Genomic DNA, 20,141 nt, shown 5'->3' with positions numbered 1-20,141 from the left:
TATCAGCAAATATGTGGGTGGTTGCACGGAGGCCGGTTTATAGAGTGTGCGGAATTGCTTGGTCACGCCTATCAATCAGCAAGAGCTGTACTTGAATTTCTCTGATTAGCTACAGACATTTTGAAGAATATTTGATTTGGGACCAAGTTTCCAAGACACACGCTTTCTCTTGAGACTCATCTCCACATCTTAAAATATAACAGTTATCAAAGGACCTATTTGATGATTTTCATATGCTTCAATTGTCTAATTGTGTGGACTAGAAGGAGAAGGCAAAAATCCCATGCCCTTAAGAAAAAGCTTTTAAACAGACAAGTTGGATTTGGTGCCTTCTACTGTATGATTGGGCTCTCTCTGGGCCACTGACTCCACAGTGCATCTGTTTTAAACTTCTTTCCCTCTGCCCTGTTCCTGCAGACTCTTATGTCCAGCTGTTCAGTGGTAATCGAGACAGACTTCTGCAGTCAATCTATTAGACTTTTGTAGAATCCAGACAAGACAGAGCATGAGCTTTACAAGGACAAAGACTGGGCTCTGTCTTATCTCTCTCCTCTCCCCCACACCACACCCCAGGACAACGGCCCAGCTCATAAGGGAAGAAAAGCCTCAGGACTAGTAGACGGGTTTTTCCAGAGCCTAAATGAAGACACATCAGTCGGAGGGGCACAAGCACGTGGGTGAGGACAAAAAGGTAGATGGTGTAAGAAAGGGTATCAGCATGCAAGCTCTAAGCCCTTGGGGTCATCATATGCTTGGGCCAGTGTCCTCCTAGTATTGTGATGCTCTGTTATCCTGAAAGCTGCTATGAACCTATGAAAGCAACACTTACATATATACACTTGTAGATTAGGAGGCAGAAGAGCCTGCCACATGAACTTGAGGGGCCAGTCATACCCAGATTCACCTCCTGGATCTGCCCCTTACTAAATGGGGAACCCTTGACCGGTGATAGCCTTGATGCCTCTTAGCTGTAAAGTGAGGGTCATCACAGTACTGACTTCAGAGAGTTACTGTGAGGATTCAGTGGGATGATGTGAACATATAGAGCATGTAGAAGCGTGCCCAGCGTACAGCTCACTGTTAGGGCTGTGTAAACATAAGCTACTGTAGACATCATTTGCTCTTCTTGTCTTTTTGTTTAAAAAAAATCAAACAATCTGTAACCACTCAAGTGTTTGTAGTGGGAGAGGTGAAGAGAAGAGTAGAATAAACATGGCCAAATCAAAAGTCAGCAGGCTCCTAGGAGTCAAGGTATCAGTTCAATGCGCAAACTGGGATTCTATTTTGAGACTGAAAGTACGGGAGTCTGTGTTTGGTCTCACCCCATTCTCTCTGGGTGTTCCAGATCATTCCTGTCCAGCCAAGACATTTGGGCTCTTCTGACATTAATCTTGAGGTGTCAGGGTAGAAAGGTTCTGGCCCACACTGACAATTATGTCACCTTCATTGACACCACTCAGAGAAATTAATTTTCAAACTGGTGGCCTAATGCCCTGACAATGCCTGCAGGTGAGGGGGATTTTTCAGGGCATGATAATTATTAGTTTAGCCCGAGGACAAACTTGTGATTAAATGATAATTCATTTTACAATGACTAAAGGAGAATATTTAACAATAGTTAATCTAAATTGTCATTATATTTAAATGTATACACAGTAAGGTTTTGTTAATGTCATCTTAAGGTCATGATATAAAACACAGGAAATGCAAAAAAGGAAGGTGCTTTTAACAACGCTTATGCCCGTCCCAGGTGATTTGGGATTATTAGGCTATCAATGTCTTCAGTCCAAGAAAACTGACATCCTAATCTTAAATCTAAAATCAGGCTGTGATTCTGGGCTGAGAACTTTCACTTCTCTGTCTCAGGTGCTTTCTGATATCCACTTTCCTCTTTATCCTACCCTTGTTTATCCTTGCCCCTTAAATGTCCAGCCTCCAGATTTCTCAAAGCCAGTGTTGCCCATCTCTGAGCTCAGGTGTCCTCCAACATCAAATGAGGTCAAGTGGCTGAGAGGATCCCCAGGGCCTCCTCAGTGCTGGCACTCAGACATGAAGCCTATCAGAACTTGCTCAAGGCTGTATTTGGTTTGCTCAACCAGCAGGGGCAAGAGAAGGGGAGAGGTCCAGTATCCAAGCATCCCAGGGTGCTAGGTGGATGCTAAAGATGTCCTTGATGGAAAAACCAAACAAAATAAAAAGAGTCAGCGTAAGCATCTGCTGACTTTGGGTCCATCGGCTTCAGGGTCTGAAATGCCACTGCAGTTGTATTGGAGTGTGCTAACTTTTAAAATGAGCACCTAGGGCTTTGTCATCAGAGCATCTAATCCAAATTCATATTTCAGTTGCATAACCAAAGTCCGTTGCTCAGACGTTCCTGGCCCAAGTCAAACACCAGCAACACTATTTGAGAGTTTACGTTTGCCGGATGGCTGAATCTAAGGAGATCTTCATTAAAGTCAATGGAGAAGAAAATTAAGTCATTTAAATTGCTATTTCTGGAGTTGTGGAACTTGAAAGTGTCCGAACAAGAAATATTCCATTATTTATGGTGGTGACTCGATTTGTGACCATTGAAGTGCTCAGCTAGTGCTCTTCCATCTTTCCCATGGAGTCTGTGCTGGTGGCAGAGCTGAGGAAGGGAAAGGTAATACGCAAAAGAAACAGTGGCTCTGAGGCCCCATACAAATTCTTCTTAGCGTAAAGTGCAGAGATGTAAAGAGGTAAATGACAGATTGTGAGCTGAAATTCTGAAACCATCTCTTGCCCAACAGGGAGGATGACTTTTCTCGAGTTTCACTCTTCTCTTATTCCTCCTTGTTAGAATAGCCCTTAGGACTCATGAAGAATTCACTAGAGCTTGTACAGTTCCTTTGGTGGACACTGGAGGCTGTTTGAGAATGAAATGGCACTGTTGCTTGTGACCCTTAAGGCCCATGTGCTGATGAGAAAGTTTAACTAGCTGTTTCCCATTTTGCTCAATACTGAGCTAAACACTGGATGACTGTTTTACTCTCTTAAGATTTGGAACTGCCAGCATATCTTTGCGGTACCGATTCCAGTCTAACCTATCACTTTGGATAGCAGAAGTTCTTCATCTGAGCTTAATGTGGTCCATAAATCCCCTGAAATTGCATGCAGCATCTTGTGGGTAGGAGTACATCTGCTTCTCTCCTGGGACAATACATAGCTTTCATTGGATTTCCAAAAGGATCTGTGGCCCCGAAGAAACTAACAGGAACTTCACGGTCTGAAGAAACTTGGGCTAACCCATCACATTCCCTCTCTGTTGGGAAGGCATTGCGTTCATCCAGAATGACCACTGCATTGGTCATTGATTCTTGCCTTACAGCCTCTGTTTCTGACAGATTGTCCCCTTCCAAGGCCCCTGTATGTGCTCCTGTCCTGATAGGGGCCTTAATCAGTCAAGTCAGACTGACTTCCTGCTTTAGATCCTTGTTTAATTTTCTTTTCTCCATGCCTAGACCCCTCTGGGCCTCTCCTCTCATTCTAGGCTGCTGGGGTTGCAAACCCACAATCCGCTTCTGACTGTTGGAGGTGACTTGGAGAGATCCGCCTTGGATGTCAAGACTCCTGTGATCCACACTTAAAGAGAAGACAAAGGCCTCTCCCCCTTCTGTCCACCTCGTAATTCCATGGAAAGCAGTGAGGTTGGCTTCCTGTCTCTGTCAGAATGCTTCTGCTGGCCAGTCTGTGCAAACTCCTGTCTATCCTAAGCTCACTCTCTGCATAAAAGCAATGAACCTGGCCCTTCCTCCTTCCGAGTGACCTGCCCCTGTATATTGCACCTGCTGCCCGGACCAACTGTCTGATGCCTGCTGCAGCCACTCTGTTTCCAAATAGCTGCCTTGCGTGTGAGAGTGTGGCTGGTTCTCCCAGAGATGATAAGTGATGAGTTAAGATAATTTTTAAAAACTACTCCAAGCAATAGCTACCATTTATTGAGTGCTTACTATGTGCGAGGCCCAGTGTTGAGTGCTTTATACACATTATTTCCTGGAATCCCCGTCATAATCCTGTGACAAGTGAAATGTTTTTACAGCTAGGACAGCTGAATTTCAGATTTAACAAGTACAAGAGCTGGACTTCAAACCCAGGCTCTACAACTACTGTTTACATTCTCTGCACGCCTCCTATTGCCCTCCCAGTGAAGCCGAAGTATGAGTGTGCTTCCAGAGGTAAAATGGCTGCTGCTTCTTATTTGGCTTAAATCAGTATCTAACGCTCCTCTGCTAATGGATTTGCTGCTATCAGCCTCCCCTTTCTGAGCTGCTGCTGAAGTCTTATCTGTGGTTACTGTGTTCATTTCCATTTAAATTCTTTTCCCAGAGTCAATACGGATAGTCACAAAGGTTTCTTCAACTACTAGATCTCGAGTGAGTGACTCATCCAAACACAATTATTATGCCATCCTATTTGCCCATCATAATTAGCTATCCATTTTAAACCTCCAAAATGCCCGTTTCCGTGCTTAATAGCGATGGAAAAATAAATTAAGGCATATATGCCAGTGTGTATGTGTGGTCATTACCGCCTTATTATGTGCATCAGCGCCATTGTCCACCTCAGAGCTCTAATCGCAGACGAGCTCTCCTTCTCCCCAGCACACTCAGCAGCCGCCTGCTCCTGCTGTTCAGCCAGTATGTGCTTAGTGAATGCAAATTAATATTAATATCAATCAGCTGAAGCCAAATCAGCCTCTCCTAAGTAGGGAACCGAATCTGCATAAAATCAAATGAGATAATATATATGAAAGTACTCTGAACATTATAAAGCACTATACAAATCAAGGTATTTTTATAATAAAATCATAATGTATTACTAAACCAAATATGAATTATTTTTTTTAAAACGGTTTGCTGTTTCAGATTAGCTGCACCATTAACAAATGCTCAATATTTGTTCAATTGTATTGTTGAATTGAGGTAATCAAGAGTTGACTGTACATGAAAACAAAGAATTCCATGAAAGATTTAACCATTACACTAGGTTAGAGAGCATGTGATAAATGAAGTTTAAAAGAAGATGGATGACTTCAAATACAAAAGAATATAATTTATGCTTTCATTCGCAAATAGAAGACTCTCTTGAAATTTCTTCCTTTTCAAGATCAGGTGATTACAGCTTACCTTGTTGTGAAAATCTTTTACAAGTTACTATACAACAAGACCTTCACTGGATTTAAATTTGAAGCAAACCATGCAATCCTAATTAAACAATTTTTAATACTATTCAAGATGAAAAAGATGTCAGCTCACGTCAAAATACTTTGGTGGTGGAAGTCAGGTTTGTCATGAGGCTTTTTGATGTTTTGTCACTTTTTTTCCTCTCCCACCATTTACTAGTTTATAACTAATTTTGAAACAGGCTGAAGGAGAATTCTGGATTATCTCAAGACGTATTGTGATAATGATACATTTTATTTATTTAAATATGGCCAGTTACTTTCAGTACTAAAATAGTGCCCATAAGAAATAAGGTGTAGGCACATTAGTAATTAAAGCACACATTTCCTTTGTCTTATAGTATATTTACCCACCTTTTAGAAGGGAAACAAAAGATACCTGGACAATTGACTGAAATTTGTCAGTGAGTAAATACATCCTTGTGCCTGGCATTTGGAAAAGTTGAATACCTTGGTCTCTGGGTGAGTCTTGAGAATTTGATTCCATATATGAATTCTGAAATTTTTGTAGATCTTATCACTTGGAAGCTGTAAATGAAAACTGCTAACATTTGGAACATTTAAGTTAGGCTTAAAGAAGCGGGCTAGGCAGCCTAGTGGAAAATGGTAACAACAGAAATAGATGAAACTTGCAAAACCCTTCCTGTGGCTTTATTTGCTAAGCGGATAAACCAGTAGCTTGCTAAACTTATGAACAGAGGAAATCCCAAGTGCAATTTCATGAGTTTCTGGAAATACATTTCCTAAGAGCACTTTTAAGAAGAATTTTGGGAAATAATGATGATTGGGGAATTAATATTATAGCTTTTTTTTAGATTGAGTGCATTTTTATACATTTCTTTAGTATCAATGTACAACTGATGTCAAACAGAAAATTTGGCACTGAGCTAAGATAAAGATCTTATTCTTTCCCAGCACATTTAATCTCATTAATAATGACTATAATCAAAGGCTTTAAAATAACTGTATATCTCCAGTATAGTATTGTTTAAAGTAGTGATTTTAAAAAAGCTTTCCTTAATGAAGTATATTCAGTTTAAAATATTGTGTTCATTTTTAGTGTACAGCATAGTGATTCAGTTATACACACATATATATATTTCTTTTCATATTCTTTTTCATTATAGGCTATTACAAGCTATAGAATATTTAAAAAGAGATTTTTAACTCATAGTGCTATCTTGGCTTAAACCATTTTCACTTACTATGGAATGCTGGAAGATTTAATGTAACTCAGCCATGGATTTTAGGAAAATAATATAACTAAATATCATTTTAGTCTCATATTTATAAATTAATGTCAAATATAATGTTGATTTTAAAATCAGTTTCATACCAAGTCACAATGAAAAGAAATATGAAAAATTTAAAAGCTTATCACTGACCTCCCCTCCCTGTTCCCCCAAAGTCTAATTATGCCTGATATAAAGAAGACATTTTATTTTTCTTTTCTATGATGGTATATATTGCTTCAACCACAGTAGGACTACCAGAATTATGACTGCATCCAGATGATTCTGTTTCCTAAAGAACGTGACACTTGGTTTCTACGTGACACTGTGGCCTGACTGTCAGAGAAAAACCCGCCACCCGGAGAAGCAAGCAAGCCAAACAGGCTGTCATAAGCCCTTGTTCAGGCCTCATGGTCTCTCTATCGCTTGATAAGTGAATGGAGACCTCTTTTCTCTGTTATGCTTCCACAAGCTTCTGTTCATTCACACCTCTCTCCTTAAAACACTCTCTCCTCTTGGTTTTGGGGACAGATTCCGGCTTCTCTACTTTTCCCTCTTGCTTCTAACTCGTGGATGGTCTTCAAGGTTCACTCCTTGAACATTGGCTTGCCTCTCTACTATCTGCTTCCAAGTTCTCACCCACTCTTATGTCTCCACCTGTAACCTATTTAAAGGGGACTCTTTGCAACTTTGTCCAGCCCTGATGTCTGCTGTAAACTTCACTTTCCTGTCTTCAGATGCCTGGTACACGCTGCAGCTCAAATACCCAGCCATCACCTCTACTCCACTTGCTTAGAACTGGACACGTCTTATCCTCTGCCTACTCTTTCCCCCAAATCCCAACTCAACTTCCCTGTTTCTGTCAAGGTTAGCACTGTCCTCCTGTTTACCACTCACCCCGACTGCTGATCTTGACAACATCTTTCACTGAAGCCCTTAAGACAGGATCCTGTTATTTACTAAGAACTTACTGTGTGCAAAAGACTCAAACTGGACTACTCTCTCATACCACATACAAAAAATAAACTCAAGATGGATTAAATTGTCACATGTCAGATCTGAAACCATAAAACTTCTAGAAGAAAACATAGGCAGTATGCTCTTAGCAATATTTTTTTGGATGTGTCTCCTCAGGCAAAGGAACAAAAGCAAAAAATAAACAAATGGGGTTACATCAAACTGAAGAGCTTTTGCACAGGGAAGGGAACTGTCAACAAAATGAAAAGACTGCTGACTGAGTGGGAGAAGATATTTACAAAAGATATAAAACATTTCCAGCACTGCCGAACGTTCCTTTGTGCTTCTTCCTGGCCAGATCTTTCCACCCAGGATAACCACTGATCTGGTTTTTTTCCACCACAGAATAGTTTTCATATTCTAGAATATCATATGCATAGAATCATAGAGTATATTGCCTTTTTTACTCAGCATAACGCTATTGAGAGTCATTTGTGTTGTTGGGCAACTTATCAAATTTTAAAACCCTCTGGGTAGAATGAAAAATAAAACCCACATTTGCAATCTGTGAGTTGTCAGGATGCACCCTCTGCACTGTGCTTGAATGTCCCTACTCTCTTCTCCTACCCAAAGGCCGTCAAATTCATGTCCCTCTGAGAGATCTCATCTCTCTTCCTTTCTCACTGCTACCACTCTACCATCATTCTGCGATATTTTGGTTCCAGCAGGGCATGTGACAAAATCTCATATGACATCCTAGAGAACAAGATGGCGATACAAGGGATGGATGGTGGTTTAGTTAGCTATATCTGCAACTGCTTGGGTAGCCGTTGCCAGAGGGCACATTATTAGATGTTCAAGTGCCCCCACAGTTCTATTCTTGATCTTGCACTGTTCAAATTGTTTTTTTTTAAAACTTAGATGAAAATAGTTGTGTTTGTAATGATCAAGTTTGTAAATGACACAAAGATAAGGGAGAGAGTAACATGGTGGGTGACAGAAATGAGTTCCAAAATCTTGATCTGCTATAAGGATAGATCAAAACCAAGAAGATGAAATTTAACAAGACTAAAGTCAAAGAACTGCATTTAGGTTTTTAAAAGTCAATTGCCAAAGTACATCATGAGGAATATTTGTCCTGACAGCACTCCAAGTGAAAAATATCTCAAGTACCGTGTGAGTCACCAGTATTTTGATAAGAACAAAAACAAATAGACCAAAGGAAAAACTAATAATGCAGTCACAGCTCACATTAATAGAGATGTACGAGGAACTAGCTCTAATATAATACAGTGGTTAAAAGCATAGGTCTTGGAGTAAGAAAATACTGGGGGCTTTTTTGCCAGGTTAAAGATGCTTGTTAGACCTCCAACTGGAGATGTGGCGTAGGTAGTTGGCTATAAGAAATGGGCAGGCTAGAGGTAGAAATTTGGGTCTTGTCAGCAAATAGATGGTATTTAGAGCCATGGCACTGGATGAAACCAGAAGGAGGGTGTGTATAGACACTGAAAGCAGAGAAGATCATTTGTATCAGTTTGCTAGGGCTGCCATAACAAAACAGGACAGACTGGCTGGCTTAAAGAACAGACATTTATTTTCTCACAGTTCTGGGTGGTAGAAGTCCAGGATCAAAGTGTCGGCAGGGTTGATGTCTCCTGAGGCCTCTCCTTGGCCTGTAGATGGCCACTTTCTTGCTGCGTCCTCACATGGGCTTTCCTCTGCGCATGTGTGCCCTGGGTATCTCTGTGTGTCCAAATTTCTTCTTCTAATAAGGACACGGGTCGGACTGGATTAGGGCTCACCCTAAAGACTTCATTTTAAGTTAATCACCTCTTTAAAGGTCCTATCTCCAAACACAGTCACATTCTGAGGTACTGGAGGTTAGAGCTTCAATATAGGAATTTGAGAGGACACAATTTAGCCCATAATAAGGTCCAAGAATCGAGCTTTTGTCCTCTAACCTTTAGGAGTCTGGCAGAGAAGAAAAGGGGGCCAGCAGAGAAGGCTGTGAAGTATCTGCCAAATAAGTAGAAAAGCAGAAGAACGTGGATTTCTGGAGCCCTAGAGAAGAAAGAGGTCTCCGAAGGGAGGAGTCATCAGCCATGCCAAATACTGCCGAGAGAGGAATAAAGATCAGAACTGAGAATGATTACTGAATTTGGTGAAGATAGGGGTCATTGTGGGCCGTGATAATTGCCGTTTCCATTGAGTGGCAGAACTGGGAGCCTGAGAAAAGAGGAAGGGGAGTGAGGAAATAAAGATAGCAACTGGAGACAGCTCTTCTGAAAGGGTTTTCTGTGACTAGGGAGAGAAATTGATGAAAAGTGAGAAATAAGAAAATTGCAGGCATAGAGCCCTTAAAAAGGTGAGATGGGTTGGAATCTAGTCTTTGGGCTTGGATTAAAGGAAGAGCGTGTTGCGTGTCACTGCAAGAAGGAAGGCAGAGTGAATGCATCAGGGTAGATGGAATTGGTGGTGAGAACATGAGGTAGTTCTGCTCTGATGGCAAATATTGTCGTATCTGTATCTCTTTTCTTGCTGTACCTCCTGCCTCATACTCCCTCTGCCTAACCAAATCCTCTCTGCCCGTCCAGGCTCAGCCTCTTTGCTTTGAGAAAAGCACTGCACCTGGAACCAGAAAACCTGGAATTGAATCCCAGTACTTCTCATTATAAGTTGTGTGACTTAAGACGTCACCTTAAGAGCTCATTCCTTCATTTGTACACTTAAAAATCTCTCTACATACATTTTTAAAATGCAAAGATGACAATGAGATATCTTCTCTAAATCTTCCCTCCTCTAAGAAGCTTCCATGAGCACTTTTTGGAACCCCTTTGGATCTTTACCACCATCTGCTGCCTGACACTCTTACCTAATTGTTTTCGAGTGTATTATTGTTGATTTGATCACTAGATTATACATTTCTGAAGAGCAGGAACTGAGTTTTCTTGGTGTTATATTGAGGGAGTAGGTGGGAAGAAAAAGGGACTAATTCATGGAGCATCTGTTACTTACCAGGGTTTTTAGGTACATTACCTAATTTAATTCTTGCAACCTTCTGAAGATACGGGTATTATTTTACAGACAAGGAAACTGAGTCCCAGAGGGATTAAGCAGCTTCCCCAAAGTCACACAACTAGTATGAAGTTTAAAGGGCAAAGCCTCAAAGTATGTCTTGCTGGGTTAATGTCTCAAGAGGCTGGGAGAGGAGTGCCAGGAAAACCAGGGGAGTCTGTACATCTGACATTTACTAGGTATTTTTTAAAGGATTATTTTATTGCTTCTAAGCAATAAAATTCAAGGAATTAATGTATGACCCCTTTGGAAGCAACGTAACATTTACTTGCTTTAAGGTTTCATTGCTGACCTTTTCTTCTCAAAACAGCCCTGAGAAATGGGCAGCTGCAGGTACATTTTAAGGTTATTTTAAATCCAGCTCTCCTCCCCCAGGATATTGGAACAAGTGCTCTGATCAATTGCCTCCCTTTCAAGTTTATAAATGATGTGCAGGAAATGTCTTTATGGAAGACTGAACCGAGGAGACATCGAGGTGAAGAATGGATGATGCCAAAGGGCTCAGTTGCTGTTTCCATCTATCTCAGGAGATGAGCTTTTCTCTGACCGCTTTTGCCCTTGAGTAAAGAAAGATTAACATTGGTTGGAAGAGCCTTCCTTCCTTAGTTAGGACTACCTGCGGCCCTACTGGCTTTGTAAGTAGGCACTGTGTGTGTGTGTAGGGGAAGGTGTGAGCACTTCTGTGTCATCGTGAACTTGGCAAAGTGTACACCACACTTTTCCCAACACCATATTGTGACGTACGGTTAATTCTCTCGCACATTGTAATTGAGATCTCAGCATTTCATTTTGGAGCCAAGGACAGATCTGCTTGGAGCTGTAGTTGCCCAGTGTATAGAGGGGGAAAAAACAATGCAAAAAAAACCCCAGAAAATAATACTTGTAAACCTTTTGTTTCAGTCAAAGCACCTCATAAAAGAACACATAGCTCCTTTATGTCCTCTTTTATATTTCTTAAGTCTTTCCAGTAAGTGGAGTCCAGCCCTTTGAACTTTGGTAATCTGAGTCAACCCCATTGAATCAGCAAACAATCATCGAGCACCTACTATATGCTATGATCTGTGTTCCGTGCCAAGGGACTGCAAAGCACAGGCCAGGGTACAAAAGGGAGGACAAAGCTGACACACTATGGAATCATTAGATAATCAGTCTGAACCCAGGTCATTGGTTTCATTTGTGACCTGCACCAACCTCGGATAAACCCAGTGACTGGTGCCTTCAGGCTTATATGAAACACATGCTCACATGCCTTCCAGCCCCCCACTCGGCCTTACTTAAATATCAGCCAGCATCCAAGCATCAATAACAGCAGCCAAAACACATTTTCTTATTTTTAATAGATCATATTTTTTTCTGGGTTTACTGAGAATGACTTTCAAAACTGCTCTTAGCTTTTCCCTAGTAATGGATGTACCACGTAACCAGTGCCTAAAGCAGCCAGTGAACTCAAGTCTATTGAATCATTTTCTGCGCAAAGACAGCTCTTCTGCGCCCCACTATCGACCCGCTTCCATTTGCCGGAGTATGCCCATTATGTAGCCGCAGACCCAGAAAGGGCTATTTTAAGGGACAGAAGATTTTTCTATTTTTCCTTTTAGTAAATAAGCTTTGCAAGACAAAACCAAGGTGACTTCCTGCTCAGCTTTTGTTTTGAGTTCTTGTCGAAGAAAGAATATTGATTCAACTGTCTGGAACATGTTCTATCTCCCTGAAGAGCTTGGAGGCCGGAAGCCACAGAGAGGGCACTAGATGACGTGTCAGGCGGCTTGGCTGATGGCCGTGACCCTGCCGCTGCGGACACGTCCAACCTGGAAAAAATAGTTGATCCTCTCTGGCCTTCAGTTTCTCTTTCTCTAGAATTAAAAAAACAGGCCAGGATAGACAGAAGTTAAGAGGCAGTTCTTCAACTTACCCCTTGTGTGAATTTGAAAAAAATCACTTAACCTCTCTGGGCCTCAGTTGCCTTGCCTGAGAAAGGGAGATAATTACAATATCTACCTTGTAGTGTTTCTTGGAGAGTAAATAAGAAAATACATGTAAATGATCAGTACAGTGCTTAACACATAGAGATTGGGAAATACAAGCAATTCTTAGTATTCCAAGTTAAATTCAGTCATGGTGGCCCCTTCCGGCTCTAAGTTTCTGTGAACACTGAAGATCAGTCAGTTTTTTTTACTATCATTTTAAGTGAACATCTTTCTTCATTTTGGATTGTTATATTTATTAACTGGCCGTAGCATGTTAAACAATTGCGACAAATTGATTAATACAAAATCTCATCAGTCATAGCTCCTTTTCTCTTTCACATAGAATTGTTTCTGAAGAAAATTTTTCTCTCTGAAACTCACAGAATAAGAAAGCACATATCTGATACTCCATGTCTCTAGAAGAAATATCAGCAGATAGAGACCACTGATTCACACATCAGCGTGTACTTTAACCCATAAGAAAGAAAAGGGTAAAGGATTTACTGCGTTTGTCAAGAATCCAAAGACTTTTCTCTGTAATCTTTGAAAATGTAAGATTGTAGAAGTTCACTTTGAACTGTGGCTACGTTTTATCAGTATTCAGTGAGCGCTGTGTGGTTTGGGAGACATTCATCTTCTTACATGTATGGGAGAAGAGGTTGACTGAGGCAAGCCTCTGAAACTTCCAAGAAAAAAATCATCAAAATCCTCAGCAGAAACCCAGTATTGTTTTTAAAATGCTGAGCTTGTGTGTGCGCGTGCATGTGTGATTACTGAATTCAGGCTGTTTCCTATGTAGACCTTTAATAGGCAATATGCACAGAATATAGAATAGCACTGTGAGAGTTATTTTTTGACCCAGGTAACTAACTAAAAGTGCTTTATGACAAGACAGGAGTCTGTGTCTTCCTCAGCATAGGCTTCTCATGATTTCTTCCCTTGTCAACAAAGTTGAAGTCAAAGTGGCCATGTGAGATTGTGGAAGAGGTTGACATGAAAAGATGAGATCTACGGCTGATGCTGGGAAATCTCATTTTGCCCACTTAGGTGGGTATTATTTAATCAGTATCTCCTGAACAAGGAAGCTGTGTGATAACTGTCTTTTAATCTGTTGCTGAAGAGCCTCTTGATCAGGGTAACATTCACACGAACAGCATGATCAGCTCCAGTTCAGATACAACTGTTTTCTTGGCTTTCATCTGGCCTTGGTAGCCCTGTTGCATCATTTGCCAGTGCACCCTGGCAAAACTGATGGAAACAATCATTTCATCTGTCTATGTGTGGAGGTGCAGAGTGGAGTTGTCTCTTTAGACTGAATCTGCACATAACGTTGCTAAAAGCTTTGCCTCTTTAGCACATCTACATCTTCTTTTGTATGTACTGAGCTAGTGACATTTCGGGAAGCAATTGTCAGCTTGCCTGGAAGCCCCAATTTGTGCATTAAGAAAATGCTGTCCTAATCTCTTGGCACCAGTTTGTTTATTGTTCCCTTTGTGAAATATTTTTTTCACCAGCCCATAAACCCATACTCACTGTACTGAGCTTTATAATAAAGACAGATCACCCTCTAGCTATGAATATAAAGTAGAATCTCCCTCTAAGAGCAGTAGGAACTCCAGAAATGTGAATTTTGGTAGGAGGGCTAGAGAAGACAGCCTCCTGTGACATTAGCTTCTCCAACTAACAGTGTTCATATGCAGTAAGTAACAAATCTACTGGACATGAGGCAGAACACATCTGGAGCCTCATGTTTAAATGTAGATATTGCAGCTTAAGAGTCACATTGGGAGACTATACCAAGGAAGGTGACCAGGCTGAGGAAAGGTCTAGAAACCACAAGAGACAAGAAAGGGTTGAAGTAACTGTGCATTTAGCCTGGAGAGAAGACTCAGCTTACCCCTGCTGACTCTTACCAGATTTGACAATGGAACAGCTAGCGCACTTGTTTTGTGTTACTACACAGGCAAAATCTAGAATAAATAGATGGAAATTACAAGAAAGCACATTTCAGATAAACAGCATAAATAAACAAAACCTTATAAAAATGAAAACCATCCAAAAATAGAATACATTTACTCAAAAAGTAGAGATTTCTTACTGGAGATGTTCAAGCTGGTTGAGCCTTTGGGAGAGATGCTATATTAAGGCTGCTTGTCTGAGTGGGAGACTGGTTATGCAATGCCCAAAGTTAGCCCTTTCATACTCTAAATTATTTTTTCTATGATACTGATCAAGAATGAGGAAAATAAAACCAAACACCTTCTTTCACTCATCCATCCAAGCGTCCATTCGTTAACCCATTTAACAAACACTGAGTGACAACTCTGTGCCAGGTACAGTGTTAAGCACAGGAAATATAAAACACAGAAATGTATGATACAGAAATGTAAACAGGTAATTATAGAATAGGATGATGGATGCAAGGACAGACGTCTGTATATGCAACAGAAAGAGTCGTGGAGTTGCTATGGGGAAGGGGGATCTAGGCAGATCTGACAGAGGAGAAAGCCATGCCTGAGTAGAATCCAAAGGGATGAATTGGAGTTTGCCAGGAGGAAAAGGTGGTTAAATTGGGAAGACTATTCTAAACGAGAGGGAAAATATATTCAAAGTCATGGAGCAAGTTTGCAAAATTTTAGATAACCTGTCATTGCTGGAGCATAGTATCTATCAGGAGATGGGGAGAAGAGATAGGAAAAGGTAGAAAGTGTGAAACTGGGCTAGATCTTGAGCGGCCACCCCAAGGAGCCTGAACCTTTATGGAAGCCAGGAAGCTGGGCACGAACGCACCTTCCTTCGAGGCTTGCCCTTGGCTTTGCCGACACAATTCTTGCATCTGAGTTGGAAGCCATTCATAGCCAAAACAAAATGAAAATAGAGGTCAGTTATTTTCTGCTGCCACAAAGTCCACTTAATTTCCAGAATCTCATTATCTGACTTCTCTGTATCTGTTATCATTTTGATCTGAATGTAACCAAAAGCATCGAACATAAAAGTTTTATCCTTTACCACAAATTGAACAGTATTATGTGTTTTCTAAGCTATTTCAAAAGTCTGTGGACAGGAAATGAAATAATATCTGTAGCTGTTCCTTCATAGAAGGCCTGTCTCCCAGTTGATGTGATATGTTCTTTTTAAGTTAAAAACAATTGGAATCATCTTAACAACAACAATATAAAATATAAACCTTCCAGATTTTAGCATTTCTTTTTGGTTCTGATTTTTAAAGAAAAGCTCTTATCTCTTTAGAGTCATACAATTCAAATGAGCTTTAATTTTTGTAAAATCCCTGTAATTGGCCCTATTAATTAGATGGCCAATCAGATTTGGGGAGAACTCAGACTTATGGACTTTTAAAAAATAACCTACAATGTTATTATTTTCAAGTGCTATACTTGAGAATCCTGTAAGCGCTTTAAAAAAATTGCACATTCTTATTTGAATGCAAATGCTGCTGTGACAACAGTTCTTGAAAACAATTGGTCTGTGTTGGGTTTTTAATATTCATATTTATTAATTTTATTCTGAATGCACACACAGAGTGTTCTGGATCAGAAGCAGCTTATTGTTATTAAGTTAAAAAGCAAATAATGACCTCGAGTCCCCGCCATACCCCACTTTGTACCCCTGGGTGAACACGGTGAAAGCCAGGTCAAATCTCCTACACATGCCAGGTCTGTATCACAGGTGAGGAACAGAGAAATGGGTTTTCTCTTCTTTAAATACAGAAGAAAGAGGCAGCTGCCTCTTCCCTCTCTCTTGAAAGGACGGAATGAAACCTTTCCTCTTTGGAGACAAAATGAAAAGGATTCTGGGCTCTCACTCCAGCCTCTTTGAATATAAATGCATCTTTCCAAGGGCCAAATATGTCTTTAACTTTTATGATCTAGAAATGTCGCCAAGGTCCCTGGCCACATTTTTCCTTGAAATGTAAACATTTACCTCCAGAGTTAGGTAAGTGCCCCTGGAGTTCTGTCACTATGTATACAGTTGTAAATCACCTTCCTAAGGCTTACTCTTAGCCCAAGATCCCAAGTTTTCAACAAAATTTATTTATATACAGAAATATTTTCTCTATACCCCACAGTCAGCCTACACTAGGCTAACATTTCTTTGTGTTAAGGATGCGTGCTTGCTTAGCAAATACTTTCCCCTATGCTCAGTAAAAAATAAACCTCAGCTCAGTGTGTTCTCTTCATAATAAATTTTAGTATAATTTATTCAACAAACTCAACAAATACTGACTGAGTGCCTATTGTGTGCCAGGCCCTACTCTAAAGAGGCATTCCACTACAAGTAGATTTCTTCCAGAGTTGGCATTTTACTGTTGCCTATATACTTTCCCTTCAATTAGAATGACTCTTCTCCAGTTAGATTAATTCTTGTTGTATGTGCTATTCCAAAAGTCATAAATGATCACAGCACCAAAAAAAAAAAATGCAGTCTGAAAAATTTTGAGCAAGATTTGGAACATTGTTCTTTGGGGACTGTTAAATTCAATCATTTTTTCTTTGTACTTTGCCATCCTTCCTTATCATTTATAATCCTAACTGCTCATCTTCAAGACATTCACATACCTTCCTTCACTAAACTCAAGCACATTAATTTGCATGCCAGACTAACTCAAATGACTTCTCAGCTTTAAGCCAAGGAAACTTTTTTTCTCCAGAATATTTCCAACTATCAGACAGTGTTGTTTGCCAGATTTTAAAGTTCTCTTTTATCACTAAGTCCATAGTTACTTGAAAGTATATGGTTTTTTCATAACCCACTTCACCTTTAATAAAAGAAAATTAAAGAATTTATATTGACAGCATCTTAGGTAAGCAAAATCAAAGTGGCCTCTGGATTATTTCTTAAGATCATCTTAGAAAAGATAGTAGTTTAATGAGCAAAATACAAATACAACCAAAAAGATAATTTAGTTAAAGGACAAAACTTGGAATTTCTAATGCAGCAAACCGTAATTAATTATTTCTCCTAAAGCATTGAATTTAGTGCAAAAATAGGTTAGGACAATAAGGAGTTATTTATAGCATAGTTTTTGTTACCTTCCAGTTAATAAAACATCTTGGGAATTTAATATGATTCTTTAATATTTTGGACATTTATTTGATCCATTATAGTTCAGAGCAAGTAACTAACTTGTGCCAGAAAATAATCACTAATAGCATGTATAGTGTACATTTTCCCCACCAAAGAATGACTATGAATTTAAGTGTAGGCCAGCCAGGTTAGAGCACATGGCTGAGTGTTGATAACATGCCTCAACACACATATAGAGCCGTTTGACGAGGCGGGGAGACTTACTGGTTCCAGGAACTTAAGGTAAATCCTGTCTAGTCATTAGTTAATCACTAATCTAGCCGAACAGTGACTTCAGTGACCATACAGTAAATGATACAGACTTTACGTAATTTATACACAAACATCTCTAAATAAACAAACAGCAAGAACAACAATAATGACCAACGGCAACAAAAGACCTGAGGAAGGGGAATCTGATTTTCAGACTTGCCATATTATATTATGTAAAATGTCCAGTTTTTAACAAAAATTATGAGACATAACCCCCCCCAAAAAACAAGAAAATATGGCCCATACTTGGGGAAGAAAGACAATCAAAAATTGTCCTTGAGGGAGCTAAGGCTTTGAACTTACTAGACAAAGAGTTTAAATCAGCTATTTTAAGCATGTTCAAAGAACTAAATAAAAGCAGCTCTATAAAACAAGAAAGCATGAGAATGATGTCTCACCAAATAGAAAATATTAGTAAAGAGGCAGACATTATAAAATTGAACCAAATAGAAATTTTGGAGTTGAAAAGTACAATTGAAATGAAAAATCTACTTGGGTAACCCAACAGCAGATTTGAGCAGTCAAAAGAAGGAATCAGTGGGCTTGAAGGTAGGTCAACTGAGATTATCCACTTTGAGGAACAGAAAGAAAAAAGAATGAAGGAAAAGGAATTGAACCTCCGAGATTTGTGGGACACCATCAAGCATATTATCATGTGGAAATCCCAGAAGGAGAGAAAAGAGAGAAGAGGCAGGAATAATATTTGAAGAAATAATATCTGAAAACTGCCCAAATTTGAAAAAACACATTAATTTACATATCATAGAAAGCTCAATAAACTCAAAGCATTTCATACATAGACACATGATAATCAAAATGTCAAAAGAAAGAGACAGAGAATCTTGAAAGTAGCAAGAGAGAAATGATTCATTAGGTAAAAGAGATTCACAACAGTTTTAAGAGCTGATTTCTCATCAGAAACTATAGAGGCCAGAAGGTGATGGGATGACATAGTCAAAGTTATAAAAGTGCTAAAAGAATTCTATATCCAGAAAAGACTACCCTTCAAAAATAAAGGAGACTTTTAAGTGATTTTGGCTCAGACATCTTTGCTGCTCCAACACCTCAGCAAACAGCTACAGCCAATTTTGCTAACTTTGCACATTTCAATAGTCATGCAGCTCAGAATTTCTGCAAATGCAGATTTTGCAAACTTTAACGCATTTGGACAGTCTAGTGGTTCGTGTAATTTTGGAGGTTTTCCTCCAGCAAGTCACTCTTCTTTTCAGCCGCAAATTACAGGTGGATGTGCTAGATTAGTAAATGCTAATTTTGCTCATTTTGATAACTTCCCCAAATGCTCCAGTGCTAATTTTGGAACCTTCAATACTTCCCAGAGTCATCAAACAGCATCAGCTGTTAGTAAAGTTTCAGTGAACAAAGCTGGTCTACAGACTACAGACAAATATGCAGCACTTGGTCATTTAGACAATATCTTCAGTACTGGGCAAGCTGGTGATCAGGGTAGTGGCTTTGGGACTGCAGGTAAAGCTCCAGTTGGTTCTGTGGTTTCAGTTCCCAGTCAATCAAGTGCATCTTCAGATAAGTATGCAGCCCTGGCAGAACTAGACAGCATTTTCAGCTCTGCAGCCACCTCCAGTAATGCATACACTTCCAGGAGTAATGCTAGCAGTAATAATGTTTTTGGAACAGTGCCAGTGAGTGCTTGTGCACAGACACAGCCTGCTCCTTCAAATGTGCCTGCTCCATTTGGAGCTACACCTTCCACAAATCCATTTGTTGCTGCTGCTGGTCCTTCTGCGGTATCTTCTACAAATCCATTTCGGACCAATGCCAAAGCAGCAACAGCAGCGACATTTGGCTCCGCATCAGTGAGCATGCCTGCAGGGTTCGGTACTCCTGCTCCCTATATTCTTCCCACCAGCTTTAGTGGCGTCTTCTAGCAGCCTGCCTTCCCAGCCCAAGAGGCTTTCCCTTAACAGACAGCTTTTTTCCAACAGCCCAATGGTGCAGGTTTTGCAGCATTTGGACAAACAAAGCCAGTGGTAACCCCTTTTGGTCAAGTTGCAGCTGCTGGAGTATCTCGTAATCCTTTATTGGTGCACCAACAGGACAATTTCCAACAGGAAGCTCATCAACCAATCTTTTCTTCTAGTCTTATATAGACACTTCACTGGAACAAACTTTTATATGGTCACATAACATCTCTCCACCTCTTGCACTGTTGTCTTGTTTCACTGATCTTAGCTTTAAACATGAGAGGTCTTTAAAAAACCTGCATTGTGTGTATTAAACACCAGGTAAAATATGTGCAGAACAGAGGGCTCCAGTAACAACTTTTAACCTGTGAATGGACAAAAAAAAAAAAAATAGTGGTATCGTGTATGT

At 40.0% G+C, this 20,141-nt stretch overlaps 1 pseudogene; it reads left to right on the top strand.

Annotated features, from left to right (window-relative positions):
- LOC105100448 (arf-GAP domain and FG repeat-containing protein 1-like) overlaps positions 1-19,908 on the top strand; it is a 124,550-nt pseudogene extending 104,642 nt beyond the window's left edge.
- Positions 19,909-20,141: the final 233 nt, after the last annotated feature.

This window comes from Camelus dromedarius, chromosome X (assembly GCF_036321535.1).
Source record: "Camelus dromedarius isolate mCamDro1 chromosome X, mCamDro1.pat, whole genome shotgun sequence".
Classification (NCBI taxonomy): Eukaryota; Metazoa; Chordata; class Mammalia; order Artiodactyla; family Camelidae; genus Camelus; species Camelus dromedarius.
Note: the sequence above shows the minus strand (reverse complement) of the source record. Positions and strands in the feature narration are given on the sequence as shown.